Raw genomic sequence first — 16,790 nt, 5'->3', positions numbered from 1 at the left:
GGCGCCCCGAAGATGGAGATCAAAGGAGCAAAATGATATTGGCCATATCATGTCACTATTTGATTACATGTGATGTTTATCATGTTTTGCATCTTATTTGCTTAGAACGACGGTAGTAAGTAAGATGATCCCTTATAATAATTTCAAGAAAGTGTTCCCCCTAACTGTGCACCGTTGCGAAGGTTCGTTGTTTCGAAGCACCACGTGATGATCGGGTGTGATAGATTCTAACGTTCGCATACAACGGGTGTTGACGAGCCTAGCATGTACAGACATGGCCTCGGAACACACGCAATACACTTAGGTTGACTTGACGAGCCTAGCATGTACAGACATGGCCTCGGAACACGGAAGACCGAAAGGTCGAGCATGAGTCGTATAGAAGATACGATCAACATGGAGATGTTCACCGATCTTGACTAGTCCGTCTCACGTGATGATCGGACACGGCCTAGTTAACTCGGATCATGTTTCACTTAGATGACTAGAGGGATGTCTATCTGAGTGGGAGTTCATTGAATAATTTGATTAGATGAACTTAATTATCATGAACTTAGTCTAAAATCTTTACAATATGTCTTGTAGATCAAATGGCCCACGTTGTCCTCAACTTCAACGCGTTCCTAGAGAAAACCAAGCTGAAAGATGATGGCAGCAACTATACGGACTGGGTCCGGAACCTGAGGATCATCCTCATAGCTGCCAAGAAAGATTATGTCCTAGAAGCACCGCTAGGTGAAGCACCCATCCCAGAGAACCAAGACGTTATGAACGCTTGGCAATCACGTGCTGATGATTACTCCCTCGTTCAGTGCGGCATGCTTTACAGCTTAGAACCGGGGCTCCAAAAGCGTTTTGAGAAACATGGAGCATATGAGATGTTCGAAGAGCTGAAAATGGTTTTCCAAGCTCATGCCCGGGTCGAGAGATATGAAGTCTCCGACAAGTTCTTCAGTTGTAAAATGGAGGAAAATAGTTCTGTCAGTGAGCACATACTCAGAATGTCTGGGTTACACAACCGCTTGTCTCAGCTGGGAGTTAATCTCCCGGATGACGCGGTCATTGACAGAATCCTTCAGTCGCTTCCACCAAGCTACAAGAGCTTTGTGATGAACTTCAATATGCAGGGGATGGAAAAGACCATTCCTGAGGTATATTCAATGCTGAAATCAGCGGAGGTGGAGATCAAAAAGGAACATCAAGTGTTGATGGTGAATAAAACCACTAAGTTCAAGAAAGGCAAGGGTAAGAAGAACTTCAAGAAAGGACGGCAAGGGAGTTGCCGCGCCCGGTAAGCCAGTTGCCGGGAAGAAGCCAAGGAATGGACCCAAGCCTGAGACTGAGTGCTTTTATTGCAAGGGAAGTGGTCACTGGAAGCGGAACTGCCCCAAATACTTAGCGGACAAGAAGGCCGGCAACACCAAAGGTATATGTGATATACATGTAATTGATGTGTACCTTACCAGTACTCGTAGTAGCTCCTGGGTATTTGATACCGGTGCGGTTGCTCATATTTGTAACTCAAAACAGGAGCTGCGGAATAAGCGGAGACTGGCGAAGGACGAGGTGACGATGCGCGTCGGGAATGGTTCCAAGGTCGATGTGATCGCCGTCGGCACGCTACCTCTGCATTTACCTACGGGATTAGTTTTAAACCTCAATAATTGTTATTTAGTGCCAGCTTTGAGCATGAACATTGTATCTGGATCTCGTTTAATTCGAGATGGCTACTCATTTAAATCCGAGAATAATGGTTGTTCTATTTATATGAGAGATATGTTTTATGGTCATGCCCCGCTGGTCAATGGTTTATTCTTGATGAATCTCGAACGTGATGTTACACATATTCATAGTGTGAATACCAAAAGATGTAAAGTTGATAACGATAGTCCCACATACTTGTGGCACTGCCGCCTTGGTCACATTGGTGTCAAGCGCATGAAGAAGCTCCATGCAGATGGACTTTTGGAGTCTCTTGATTACGAATCATTTGACACGTGCGAACCATGCCTCATGGGTAAGATGACCAAGACTCCGTTCTCCGGAACAATGGAGCGAGCAACCAACTTATTGGAAATCATACATACCGATGTGTGCGGTCCAATGAGTGTTGAGGCTCGCGGTGGCTATCGTTATGTTCTCACTCTCACTGATGACTTAAGTAGATATGGGTATGTCTACCTAATGAAACACAAGTCTGAGACCTTTGAAAAGTTCAAGGAATTTCAGAGTGAGGTTGAGAATCAACGTGACAGGAAAATAAAGTTCTTACGATCAGATCGTGGAGGAGAATATTTAAGTCACGAATTTGGTACGCACTTAAGGAAATGTGGAATCGTTTCACAACTCACGCCGCCTGGAACACCTCAGCGAAATGGTGTGTCCGAACGTCGTAATCGCACTCTATTGGATATGGTGCGATCTATGATGTCTCTTACCGATCTACCGCTCTCATTTTGGGGCTATGCTTTAGAGACTGCCGCATTCACTTTAAATAGGGCTCCGTCGAAATCCGTTGAGACGACACCGTATGAATTATGGTTTGGGAAGAAACCTAAGCTGTCGTTTCTAAAAGTTTGGGGATGCGATGCTTATGTCAAGAAACTTCAACCTGAAAAGCTCGAACCCAAGTCGGAAAAATGCGTCTTCATAGGATACCCTAAGGAAACCATTGGGTATACCTTCTACCTCAGATCCGAAGGCAAGATCTTTGTTGCCAAGAACGGGTCCTTTCTGGAGAAAGAGTTTCTCTCGAAAGAATTAAGTGGGAGGAAAGTGGAACTTGATGAGGTGATAGTCACCCCTTCCGAACCGGAAAGTAGCGCAGCGCGGGAAGATGTTCCTGTGGTGCCTACACCGACTGGGGAGGAAGTTAATGATGATGATCATGAAGCTTCGGATCAAGTTACTGCTGAACTTCGTAGGTCCACAAGGACACGTTCCGCACCAGAGTGGTACGGCAACCCTGTCCTGGAAATCATGTTGTTAAACAACGGTGAACCTTCGAACTATGAAGAAGCGATGGCGGGCCCGGATTCCGACAAATGGCTAGAAGCCATGAAATCCGAGATAGGATCCATGTATGAAAACGAAGTATGGACTTTGACTGACTTGCCCGATGATCGGCGAGCCATAGAAAATAAATGGATCTTTAAGAAGAAGACAGACGCGGATGGTAACGTGACCATCTATAAGGCTCGACTTGTCGCTAAGGGTTATCGACAAGTTCAAGGGGTTGACTACGATGAGACTTTCTCACCCGTAGCGAAGCTGAAGTCCGTCCGAATCATGTTAGCAATTGCCGCATTCTATGATTATGAGATATGGCAAATGGACGTCAAAACGGCATTCCTTAACGGCTTTCTTAAGGAAGAATTGTATATGATGCAGCCGGAAGGTTTTGTCGATCCTAAGAATGCTAACAAGGTATGCAAGCTCCAGCGCTCCATCTATGGGCTGGTGCAAGCATCTCGGAGTTGGAACATTCGATTTGATGAGATGATCAAAGCGTTTGGGTTTACACAGACTTATGGAGAAGCCTGTGTTTACAAGAAAGTGAGTGGGAGCTCTGTAGCATTTCTCTTATTATATGTGGATGACATACTATTGATGGGAAATGATATAGAATTCTTGGAAAGTATAAAGGCCTATTTGAATAAGTGTTTTTCAATGAAGGACCTTGGAGAAGCTGCTTATATATTAGGCATCAAGATCTATAGAGATAGATCAAGACGCCTCATTGGTCTTTCACAGAGTACGTACCTTGACAAGATATTGAAGAAGTTCAATATGGATCAGTCCAAGAAGGGGTTCTTGCCTGTATTGCAAGGTGTGCAATTGAGCACGGCTCAATGCCCGACCACGGCAGAAGATAGAGAAAAGATGAGTGTCATCCCCTATGCCTCGGCCATAGGGTCTATTATGTATGCCATGCTGTGTACCAGACCTGATGTAAACCTTGCCGTAAGTTTGGTAGGAAGGTACCAAAGTAATCCCGGCATGGAACACTGGACAGCGGTCAAGAATATCCTGAAGTACCTGAAGAGGACTAAGGATATGTTTCTCGTTTATGGAGGTGACGAAGAGCTCGTCGTAAAGGGTTACGTCGACGCTAGCTTCGACACAGATCTGGATGACTCGAAGTCACAAACCGGATACGTGTATATTTTGAATGGAGGGGCAGTAAGCTGGTGCAGTTGCAAGCAAAGCGTCGTGGCGGGATCTACATGTGAAGCGGAGTACATGGCAGCCTCAGAGGCAGCGCAAGAAGCAATCTGGATGAAGGAGTTCATTACCGACCTAGGGGTGATTCCCAATGCGTCGGGCCCGATGACTCTCTTCTGTGACAACACTGGAGCTATTGCCCTTGCCAAGGAGCCCAGGTTTCACAGGAAGACCAGGCATATCAAGCGTCGCTTCAACTCCATTCGTGAAAGTGTTCAAAATGGAGACATAGATATTTGTAAAGTACATACGGACCTGAATGTAGCAGATCCGTTGACTAAACCTCTCCCTAGAGCAAAACATGATCAACACCAGAACTCTATGGGTGTTCGATTCATCACAATGTAACTAGATTATTGACTCTAGTGCAAGTGGGAGACTGTTGGAAATATGCCCTAGAGGCAATAATAAATGGTTATTATTATATTTCCTTGTTCATGATAATTGTCTATTGTTCATGCTATAATTGTGTTATCCGGAAATCGTAATACATGTGTGAATACATAGACCACAACGTGTCCCTAGTAAGCCTCTAGTTGACTAGCTCGTTGATCAACAGATAGTCATGGTTTCCTGACTATGGACATTGGATGTCATTGATAACGGGATCACATCATTAGGAGAATGATGTGATGGACAAGACCCAATCCTAAGCATAGCACAAAAGATCGTGTAGTTCGTTTGCTAGAGCTTTTCCAATGTCAAGTATCATTTCCTTAGACCATGAGATCGTGCAACTCCCGGATACCGTAGGAGTGCTTTGGGTGTACCAAACGTCACAACGTAACTGGGTGACTATAAAGGTGCACTACGGGTATCTCCGAAAGTGTCTGTTGAGTTGGCACGGATCGAGACTGGGATTTGTCACTCCGTATGACGGAGAGGTATCTCTGGGCCCACTCGGTAATGCATCATCATAATGAGCTCAATGTGACTAAGGAGTTAGCCACGGGATCATGCATTACGGTACGAGTAAAGTGACTTGCCGGTAACGAGATTGAACAAGGTATTGGGATACCGACGATCGAATCTCGGGCAAGTAACGTACCGATTGACAAAGGGAATTGTATACGGGATTGATTGAATCCTCGACATCGTGGTTCATCCGATGAGATCATCGTGGAACATGTGGGAGCCAACATGGGTATCCAGATCCCGCTGTTGGTTATTGACCGGAGAGGCGTCTCGGTCATGTCTGCATGTCTCCCGAACCCGTAGGGTCTACACACTTAAGGTTCGGTGACGCTAGGGTTGTAGAGATATTAGTATGCAGAAACCCGAAAGTTGTTCGGAGTCCCGGATGAGATCCCGGACGTCACGAGGAGTTCCGGAATGGTCCGGAGGTGAAGAATTATATATAGGGAGTCCAGTTTCGGCCACCGGGAAAGTTTCGGGGGTTATCGGTATTGTACCGGGACCACTGGAAGGGTCCCGGAGGTCCACCGGGTGGGGCCACCTATCCCGGAGGGCCCCATGGGCTGAAGTGGGAGGGGAACCAGCCCCTAGTGGGCTGGTGCGCCCCCCATGGGCCTCCCCCTGCGCCTAGGGTTGGAAACCCTGGGGGTGGGGGCGCCCCACCTGACTTGGGGGGGGGGGGAAGTTTCCCCCCTTGGCCGCCGCCCCCCCATAGATGGGATCCCAGGGCCGGCGCCCCCAGGGGCCTATATAAAGGGGGGAGGGAGGGCTGCTGTACCCTAGCCCCTGGCGCCTCCCTCTCCCTCCCGTGACACCTCTCTCTCCCGCTTGTGCTTGGCGAAGCCCTGCCGGGATTCCCGCTACTTCCACCACCACGCCGTCGTGCTACTGGATCTCCATCAACCTCTCCTTCCCCCTTGCTGGATCAAGAAGGAGGAGACGTCGCTGCTCCGTACGTGTGTTGAACGCGGAGGTGCCGTCCGTTCGACGCTCGGTCATCGGTGATTTGGATCACGACGAGTACGACTCCATCAACCCCGTTCACTTGAACGCTTCCGCTCGCGATCTACAAGGGTATGTAGATGCACTCCTTCCCTCTCGTTGCTAGTAGACTCCATAGATGGATCTTGGTGATGCGTAGAAAATTTTAAAATTCTGCTACGATCTCCAACAAATACCCTGCAGGGGTGTCCCAACTTAGCCCATTATAAGCTCTCACGGTCAACGAAGGATAAACCTTCTCCCAGGAAAACCCGATCAGTCTCGGAATCCCGGTTTACAAGACATTTCGACAATGGTAAAACAAGACCAGCAAAGCCGCCCGAATGTGCCGACAAATCCCGATAGGAGCTGCACATATCTCGTTCTCAGGGCACACCGGATTGTCCAAGCTTCCGATAGGCGAGCCCAGAGTTGCCCCTGGTGGCCACCGGCGACTGACAGTTTGGACCAATAATCAGGGGAGCACTGGCCCGGGGGTTTAAAATAAAGATGATCCTCGGGCTCGCGAAAACCCAAGGGAAAAAGGCTTAGGTGGGAAATGGTAAAACCAAAGTTGGGCCTTGCTGAAGGAGTTTTATTCAAGCCGAACTGTCAAGGGGGTCCCATAAATCACCCAACCGCGTAAGGAACGCAAACTCAAGGAACATAATACCGGTATGACGGAAACTAGGGCGGCAAGAGTGGAACAAAACACCAGGCATAAGGCCGAGCCTTCCACCCTTTACCAAATATATAGATGCATTAATTAAATAAGAGATATTGTGATATTCCAAAAATATCCATGTTCCAACATGGAACCAACTTCAACTTCACCTGCAACTAGCAACGCTATAAGAAGGCTGAGCAAAAGCGGTAACTTAGCCAAACAACGGTTTGCTAGGAAAGGATGGTTAGAGGCTTGACATGGCAATATGGGATGCATGATATAGCAAGTGGTAGGTAGCACAGCATAGCAATAGAGTGAACAACTAGCAAAGCAAAGATAGAAGTGATTTCGAGGGTGTGGTCATCTTGCCTGCAAGGTTCTCAGAGTTGTCGAAAGCTTGATCCTCGTAAGCGTACTCAACAGGTTCCTCGTTCACGAACTCGTCTCCCGGCTCTACCCACAGCATGAACACAAGCAATGGAACCACAATCATTCACGAGAAATGCATAAGCAACATGATGCAATAGATGCATGATATGCGAGATGTGATATGCGATGCATATGCGTGCTCCGGAAGAAAAAGGATGAACAAGGCAGTAACTTGGAAAACCAAGTATGCCACTGGAAAGATGAGATGATTTCGGTCGAAATCGATATAAAGATCACCGGAAACGGATGCAGGGTTTGCAAATGGCAAGCAAAACAAGAATGACACGATTCTGCGATTAACAGCATGATAGCACTTAGAATACAACAAGTAACTATGCTACAGCACCCCAACATAGCAACAAAGTATATGGTAGTGATCTATAGGATATGCTTGACAAACGATGAACACTGAGCTACGACTAGATCACACAATAACAGGTTCAAACAAGCATGGCAAAAGTGCAAAAGATATCAGGTTCACAGACTTAGTGAAAATACTGAACATGGCTGAAACAGCATCAGGTAGCAATGTTCAGAGCAAGCAAAACACATGCTACAGGAACTTAACATAGAAAAACAAGGCATAGCATGAATCTACTAAATGCATAGAACAAAAGTCCCTTACTGACCATGAGCCAAAAAGGACCAGAAGATATGATGGCACCCATGTAAACATAGCAAGTTTCGTTAACAGGTTTCAGACTTAGCAGAAAACAGAGCATGGCAGAAACAGTAATATGAAGGAACCTTGGTGAGCTTGATTCACTCACCACAAAGCAATTCATGACAAAAAAGCATACCTAAAGCAAGATGGCATGTTTATGCAGATATCCATGGCAAGAGCAAATACATAGCATGAAAGGATCAACTACAACAAGCTTGGCAAAATTGAATAACACGTAAACAATCTGCCAGAAATACTTTATAGCAAAATTAGAGAAAGATTAAGACATGTTATGACACTCCATAATTGCAAACAGGGGCATGGATAGATAGAGCACAACTATATCTACAAAACATCCTTACTGAACATACTCAAAATAAGCATGGATCTCACTGTAGACACATGGATACATGGCAACAAAATAACAGCAGTAACAGACAAAATCCTGTCCCTGAAAACAGAAACATCACGAAGCCTAGTTTGCATGCTTGTGCCAGTCACCACATAGATCACAAAAATACATGGCATAAACCTCTATAAAGATGGCATGGCATAGATCAAAACACCTGTAGAGCTCATGCCCATAAGATGCACACATCAATTGCAACAAAAATAACAAATCACCAATTTCTGATAGGTAACAGCAATAAACAGCACATAGCACTCTTGCACTAGAGATTTGGGCATCAAGATGGAATCTAATGAGCATGGCGAAATGGAACAAAATGAAGAGCATCTCGTGAAGAACATTTTGATATATTACACGCATGAAACAGAGCCGTATGCAAAGAGTTATGATGCAATGAACATGGCAACAGAATGTTGGAACTTCGGGACTTGGAGAAAAATTCGAGAGGGGGAGAAGTCAACCTTCGGTCCAGATCTCGTCGGCACGCGAACCGAGGCGGGCGGCTCGCCGGAGTTCGTCGTGGGGAGGCTCGGGGAAGGAGGAGGCGACGGGGACGGCGCGGGCGACGACCAGCGGGCGGCGGCGCGGTCCGGTGGTTGGCGGCGGACACAGGGTGGCGGGGAGGCGCGGTCGCGGGCGCGGCGGCTCGCGGGGGAGCGGGCGACCCGGGCGGCGGGGGAGATGGGCCGGGAGGGCCCGATCCGGGCTCTCCTGGCTGCGGCGGTGGAGACGGCGGGGTGGACACGTGGCGGCGGCGGATTGGGCGAGGGCGGCGGCGCGAACCGGACGTGTCCGGCGCGCGGAGGGAGCGTGGCTAGGGTTTGATTTGCGTGAGAATTTCGGGGGAGACACATATTTATAGGTAGAGGGAGCTAGGAGAGTCCAAATGAGGCACGGTTTTCGCCCACACGATCGTGATCGAACGACCGACAGCATGGAGGGGACTTAGATGGGGTTTTGGGCTGTTCGGAGGGGGATTTGCTGCAACACACAAAAGGACTTTGCGGTTACCCGGTTAACCATTGGAGCATCAAATGACCTCCAAATGGAACGAAACTTGACAGGTGGTCTACCGGTGGTATACCAAGGCCACTTGGCAAGCCTCGGTCCATTCCGAGAACGTTTAACACCCGCTCACGAAAAGAAACAAGAGGGGTGCGCCGGTGCACGTGGGAGTGTCGGATTGCAAAACGGACAACAGGGAAAATGCTCGGATGCATACGACGAACACGTATGCAAATGAGATGCACATGATGACATGATATGAGATGCATGACATGAACAAAATGCAAAACAAGAGACAAAACCCGACCACGAAGGGAATATCATAACACATAGCCGAAAATGGCAAGAGTTGGAGTTACTAATATGGAAAGTTACATCCGGGGTGTTACAACACTCCACCACTACGAGAGGATCTTGTCCCGAGATCTAGGACTGAAAGAACTCCGGATATTCGGAACGGAGGTGTTCCTCGTGCTCCCAGGTGGTTTCTCAGTCGGAATGGTGCGACCACTTCACTTTCAGGAATTTGATTGACTTGTTGCGAGTCTTGCGCTCTGTTTCTTCAAGAATAGCAACGGGGTGCTCATGATAAGACAGATCTTCTTGGAGATCAATCTCTTCGAAGTTGATGGTGCGCTCAGGAGTCTTGAAGCACTTGCGAAGCTGTGACACGTGGAACACATCGTGCACGTTCGCGAAGTTGGAGGGAAGCTCAAGTTGATAGGCGAGGTCGCCTCTTTTGCCAATGATCTTGAAAGGACCCACGTATCTAGGGGCAAGCTTCCCTTTGATACCGAAGCGACGAGTGCCTTTCATTGGAGAGACGCGGAGGTAGACATGGTCTCCGATCTCGAAAGCCAAATCACGGTGCTTGCTATCATAGTAACTCTTCTGGCGCGATTGCGCGGCTTTGAGATTTTCACGGATGACTTTACACATTTCTTCAGCCTCTGTGATTAAGTCATTGCCAAGAAGTTGGCGTTCACCAGTCTCTGACCAATTGAGAGGAGTACGACACTTTCTGCCATAGAGAATCTCAAATGGGGCCTTGCCCGAACTCGCTTGGAAGCTGTTGTTGTAGGAGAATTCGGCATATGGAACACAATCTTCCCACTTCATGCCAAAGGAAATGACACAAGCCCTGAGCATATCTTCAAGAATTTGATTGACTCGCTCGACTTGGCCACTAGTTTGAGGATGGAAAGCTGTGCTGAAGCGAATGTTGGTGCCCATGGCCTTCTGGAAGGAGTCCCAGAACTTAGAAGTGAAGATGCTTCCATGATCTGAAGAAATCAATTGTGGAATGCCGTGCAAGGAGACAATCCTGGTGGTGTATAGCTCTGCCAACTGAGCTGCTGTGATAGATTCTTTGATTGGAAGGAAATGAGCCACTTTAGTAAGCTTGTCGATGACAACGAAGATAGCATCATTTCCGCGCTTGGACTTTGGAAATCCAGTCACGAAGTCCATTTCGATATGATCAAACTTCCATTCTGGGATAGCAAGAGGTTGGAGGAGACCAGCTGGTCGTTGGTGTTCTGCTTTCACCCTTCGACAGACATCACATTCATTCACGAATTGAGCGATTTCTCGCTTCATTCGAGTCCACCAATACGACTGCTTGAGGTCATGGTACATCTTCGTACTTCCAGGATGAATGGAAAGAAGAGAATTGTGCGCCTCGTTCATAATGACTTTCCTTAGATCACCTTTAGGAACCACAATCCGGTCCTCGAAGAATAAAGTGTCTCTGTCATCAATGCGATAGCACTTGTATTTGGAAAGACCCTTGTCGATACCACGTTTCACCTTCTTCACCATGGTATCCAGGAGTTGTGCCTCATGAATTTGATCTTCCAAAGTAGGAGAGACTAGGAGGTTGGCAAGAAATCCTTGAGGAACAACTTGGAGATTGAGTTTGCGGAAAGCTTCACAAAGGTCCGGTTGGAATGGCTTGATAATTAAACTGTTGCAATAAGCCTTCCTGCTCAAAGCATCTGCAATGACATTGGCCTTTCCTGGAGTATATTCAATACTCGGATTGTACTCTTGAATCATTTCGACCCATCGAGTTTGCCTGAGGTTGAGGTTTGGCTGAGTGAAGATGTACTTGAGACTCTTGTGATCGGTGAATATGTCCACTTTTCTTCCCAACAAGAGATGTCTTCATGTTATTAATGCATGGACAACTGCCGCCAACTCAAGATCGTGAGTGGGGTAGTTCTTTTCATTGGGCTTCAACTGACGAGAGGTATAGGCCACAACTTTCTTCTCTTGCATTAACATAGCACCAAGACCTTGAAGAGAAGCATCACAGAAAACTTCGAATGGCTTGGATTCGTCAGGAGGAGTCAAGACAGGAGCTGTGACGAGTTTCTCTTTGAGAGTGTTGAAAGCAACGTCACACTCAGGAGTCCAGACATACTTCACATGTTTCTGGAGGAGGTTGGAAAGAGGCTTTGCAATCTTAGAGAAATTCTCAACGAATCTTCGGCAATAGCTTGCAAGACCAAGAAAACTGCGGAGCTGCTTGACATTCTGAGGAGGTTCCCAATTCACAATTGCAGACACCTTCTCGGGATTAACAGCGATGCCCTTGGCAGAGATGATATGACCAAGGTAAAGAACTTCATCAAGCCAAAACTCACATTTGGAAAACTTCGCATAGAATTGATACTCTCTGAGCTTGTCGAGCACCAATCGCAAATGTTTGGCATGATCCTTCTTATTCTTGGAGAAGACCAAGATATCATCGAGATACACTAGGACGAATTCATTGGTATAGGGGTTGAAGATGAAATTGATCATCCAAGAGAATGTTGGAGGAGCATTGACAAGGCCGAAAGACATGACAATATATTCATAAGAACCAAAGCTTGTTCTGAATGCTGTCTTGGGAATATCTTCTTCACGAATGCGAATCTGATGATAACCCATTCGAAGGTCAAGCTTGGAGAATACTTTAGCACCTTTAGGTTGCTCGAATAGCTCATTGATGTTGGGAAGTGGATACTTGTTCTTAATTGTCTTCTTGTTCAATGGACGGTAGTCGACACAAAGTCGGTCCGTGCCATCCTTCTTCTGGACAAAAAGAACACCACAACCCCATGGAGATGAACTCGGTCTGATCAAACCCAGACGCTCTTGTTCATCAAGCTGTTTCTTCAATTCTTTCAGCTCCTTGGGTCCAAGCTTGTATGGACGCTTGCAAACGGGTTCAGTGCCGGGCTGAAGATCGATAACGAACTGAACTGGCCGGTGCGGAGGCATACCCGGAAGCTCTTCTGGAAAGACATCTTGATACTCACAAACGACTGGAATTTGAGAAATAGCATCCAATTCGCCCTTCTCATTGAGAGAAAATAACCGAATGGTCTCGTCATGAGCGGCATAGATAATCACATCCTCAGAAGAGTGTGTCAATTGAATTTCCCTGGCAGCACAATCAAGTTGAGCCTTGTGCTTAGAAAGCCAGTCCATCCCGAGAATTAGATCAATATCCGAGTCACCAAGGACAATTGGTTTAGACAGAAATTTATAGTTGCCCATCTTGATAGAAACATCCGGAACCATGTAGCTTGCGTTCATGCATTTGCCCGGAGAGACAACTGCTAACGTTCTAGGCAATTCTTGGAAATGCAACTCATGCTTAGATGCAAATGGTCTTGAGATGAAACTAAGCGATGCACCAGTGTCAAAAAGAACTTTTGCAGGAAAATCATTAATTGAGAGATTACCCATTATCACATCAGTAGATTCCTCCGCTTGAGCTGCGTTCATCATGTTGACCTTTGCAAACTTGGGATTATGCTTGGTCACTGCATTGCTGGAAGATCTCACAGGAGGAGGAGGCGGAAGGCGCCTTTGATTGAAGCACTTGTTAGCATAGTGAACTTTCTGCTGACACTTGTTGCATCACCTCTGAGAGTGGACGATGATAAGGAGCATTCGACTTTGGAGCTTGATTCTGAGACTTGTTCTGATAGCCAGGGTTGGGTGGGTGGGAAGATCCATGGCCACCTTTGTTCTTCTGCTGGAAAGGCTGACGAAACGGAGGAGGAGAAGGCAACCAGAACTTCTGTTGCTTAGCAGCCACTAGTGAGGAAGAAGAAGACTGAACTGCGTCCCTGACTCTCTTCTTAGAAGCCTCACACTTGAGCTAAGCAGCCTCTTGCTTCAGTGCCATATTGTAGAAATCATCATACTTGGTCGACTCAAAAAGCACGAGAGGTAATTGCAAATCTTCTCTAAGGCCACCTCTGAATTGATAGATCATGCTCTTTTCATCAGGAACATCTTGCTTAGCGAAGTGAGCGAGTTTCTGAAACTGAGTATTGTATTGATACACGGACATGCTGCCTTGCTTGAGATTGCGGAACTCCTCACGCTTGCTCTCAACAACACTTTGTGGAATGTGGTGAGCTTTGAAGTCTCGACGGAAATCATCCCAGGTAATCACACGACCTCCTCTGGAATCTTTGTATTGTTGCTACCACTCGGCAGCTTGATCCTTGAGTTGAAAAGAAGCGAACTTGACAAAGTCCTTAGGCCTGACATTGCTACATTCAAAATGCTTGTTGATGTCCACGAGCCAATCATCGGCATCTGTGGCCTCGGCACAGCAGCTGAAAGACTTCGGCTGATTTGCGAGGAACTGGTTGAGGGTAGCGAAGTGAGGCTGATTGTTGCCTTGGCCTTGATTTCCTTGATTGCCTTGCCCTTGGGTGCGTTCTTGCAAGAGTTGCAAAATCATCTGAGCATTGGCGTTGGTGGCTGCCATGATAGCTTGCCATGCCTCCGGAGGCGGAGGTGATGGCGGAGGGTTCGCCTGACTCCCCTCATTGCGTTCCGGATTCTGACGCGTTGGCGGAGCCATCCTGAAGAGGGTGACATCCGTTAGCATCTTGATAGACAAATAGACAAGTTGAATCAACGGATAGAAATTGCAACATATAGTCTTCACAATAAACATTCGAACAAGGATGAATGAATGAATTCCATAGTAAATCATCACACTTCCATTAAGGTGAGAAGCCACTTGATAAGAGATTGATGAATAAAATAACAAGGTGCAACTGGAACAAATAAGTGGTCAGGATTACCCAATCACAAACCAAATATCTGCGGGAAGAAATGCTAAGAGCTACTTGAATCCCACCTATAAACTCCCGAAACTTTTTGGTTATGCAATCTGGTGTTGGGGATACAGGGGACACAAAATATATCACCCAAACTAGCAATCCCTAGATCCAGCTGTATCCATCCGTCAACACATAACCAAGAAACCTTCGGAAATCGTGTACCTCAACCTTCAAAAAGCATCTGTTATACGAGTTATGGCAATACTCCCGAACTCCCGCCCCAGTATTGGGTGGCGTCGAGGTGATCTCACCAACAACTTCATAAAAGAGATTTTCGATGTCGGCGAAACTCAGGTATTCCAGAACTGCAACGATAAATTTGTGATGACAACACCTCGGAGCTCAACTCCCCGGGACACTGCCACAACCCCTAAATGTCAGCAGGCACCAAGAACAATGTTCTCGTCACAAAACCATCGGAACGATTCTAAGATACCCGCGTGATCCTAATTTTTTTTAGTGAAATTTGAGGAGAGAAGAGTCAAAACTTCTACGTCAGGAGGCCTCACCAGAGCGACGAAGGGACTGAGGAGTAAAAAGAATCCTACTCTTCGATATATATAATCCTAAGACTCAAAACATTTTTGTTCTAGACCCAACAACGCCAGCGGTTCGATCAAGCAGGGGGCTCCTAAGTTGGGGATGGCTCTGATTACCAACTTGTAACGCCCACGATGCGGCTATATCTCCCACGTGTCGAGGCACGACTTAGAGGCATAACCGCATTGTAGGAATTGTCGCAAGAAGGGTCATCTTCACACAATCCTATGTAATGAACAAGAATGGGATAATGAGAGTTGGCTTACAATCGCCACTTCACACAATACATAAATTAATTCATACATCATCCAAAATCCACACATAGACCGACTACGGTCAAATCCAAATGAAAATAAGATAACCCCAAATGCTAGATCCCCGATCGTCCCAACTAGGCTCCACTACTGATCATCAGGAAACGAAACATAGTAACGACCACGTTCCTCGTCAAACTCCCACTTGAGCTCGGTTGCGTCATCTGCACTGGCATCGTCGGCACCTGCAACTGTTTTGGTAGAATCTGTGAGTCACGAGGACTCAGCAATCTCACACCCGCGAGATCAAGACTATTTAAGCTTATAGGAAAGGATGGTGTAATGAGGTGGAGCTGCAGCAAGCACTAAGCATATATGGTGGCTAACATACGCAAATGAGAGCGAGAAGAGAAGCAACGCAACGGTCGCGAAGCTAGAAATGATCAAGAAGTGATCCTGAAACTACTTACGTCATGCATAACTCAAACCGTGTTCACTTCCCGGACTCCGCCGAGAAGAGACCATCACGGCTACACACACAGTTGATGTATTTTAATTAAGTCAAGTGTCAAGTTCTCTACAACCGGACATTAACAAATTCCCATCTGCCTCATAACCGCGGGCACGGCTTTCGAAAGATAATACCCTGCATGGGTGTCCCAACTTAGCCCATTATAAGCTCTCACGGTCAACGAAGGATAAACCTTCTCCCAGGAAAACCCGATCAGTCTCGGAATCCCGGTTTACAAGACATTTCGATAATTGTAAAACAAGACCAGCAAAGCCGCCCGAATGTGCCGACAAATCCCGATAGGAGCTGCACATATCTCGTTCTCAGGGCACACCGGATTGTCCAAGCTTCCGATAGGCGAGCCTAGAGTTGCCCCTGGTGGCCACCGGCGACTGACGGTTTGGACCAATAATCAGGGGAGCACTGGCCCGGGGGTTTAAAATAAAGATGACCCTCGGGCTCGCGAAAACCCAAGGGAAAAAGGCTTAGGTGGAAAATGGTAAAACCAAAGTTGGGCCTTTCTGAAGGAGTTTTATTCAAGGCGAACTGTCAAGGGGGTCCCATAAATCACCCAACCGCGTAAGGAATGCAAACTCAAGGAACATAATACCGGTATGACGGAAACTAGGGCGGCAAGAGTGGAACAAAACACCAGGCATAAGGCCGAGCCTTCCACCCTTTACCAAATATATAGATGCATTAATTAAATAAGAGATATTGTGATATTCCAAAAATATCCATGTTCCAACATGGAACCAACTTCAACTTCACCTGCAACTAGCAACGCTATAAGAAGGGCTGAGCAAAAGCGGTAACTTAGCCAAACAACGGTTTGCTAGGAAAGGATGGTTAGAGGCTTGACATGGCAATATGGGAGGCATGATATAGCAAGTGGTAGGTAGCGCAGCATAGCAACAGAGCGACCAACTAGCAAAGCAAAGATAGAAGTGATTTCGAGGGTATGGCCATCTTGCCTGCAAGGTTCTCAGAGTTGTCGAAAGCTTGATCCTCGTAAGCGTACTCAACAGGTTCCTCATTCACGAACTCGTC

Source organism: Triticum aestivum, chromosome 2D (genome assembly GCF_018294505.1).
Source record: "Triticum aestivum cultivar Chinese Spring chromosome 2D, IWGSC CS RefSeq v2.1, whole genome shotgun sequence".
NCBI lineage: Eukaryota > Viridiplantae > Streptophyta > Magnoliopsida > Poales > Poaceae > Triticum > Triticum aestivum.
The sequence above is the reverse complement of the archived record's forward strand: the minus strand, read 5'-3'. Positions refer to the sequence as shown.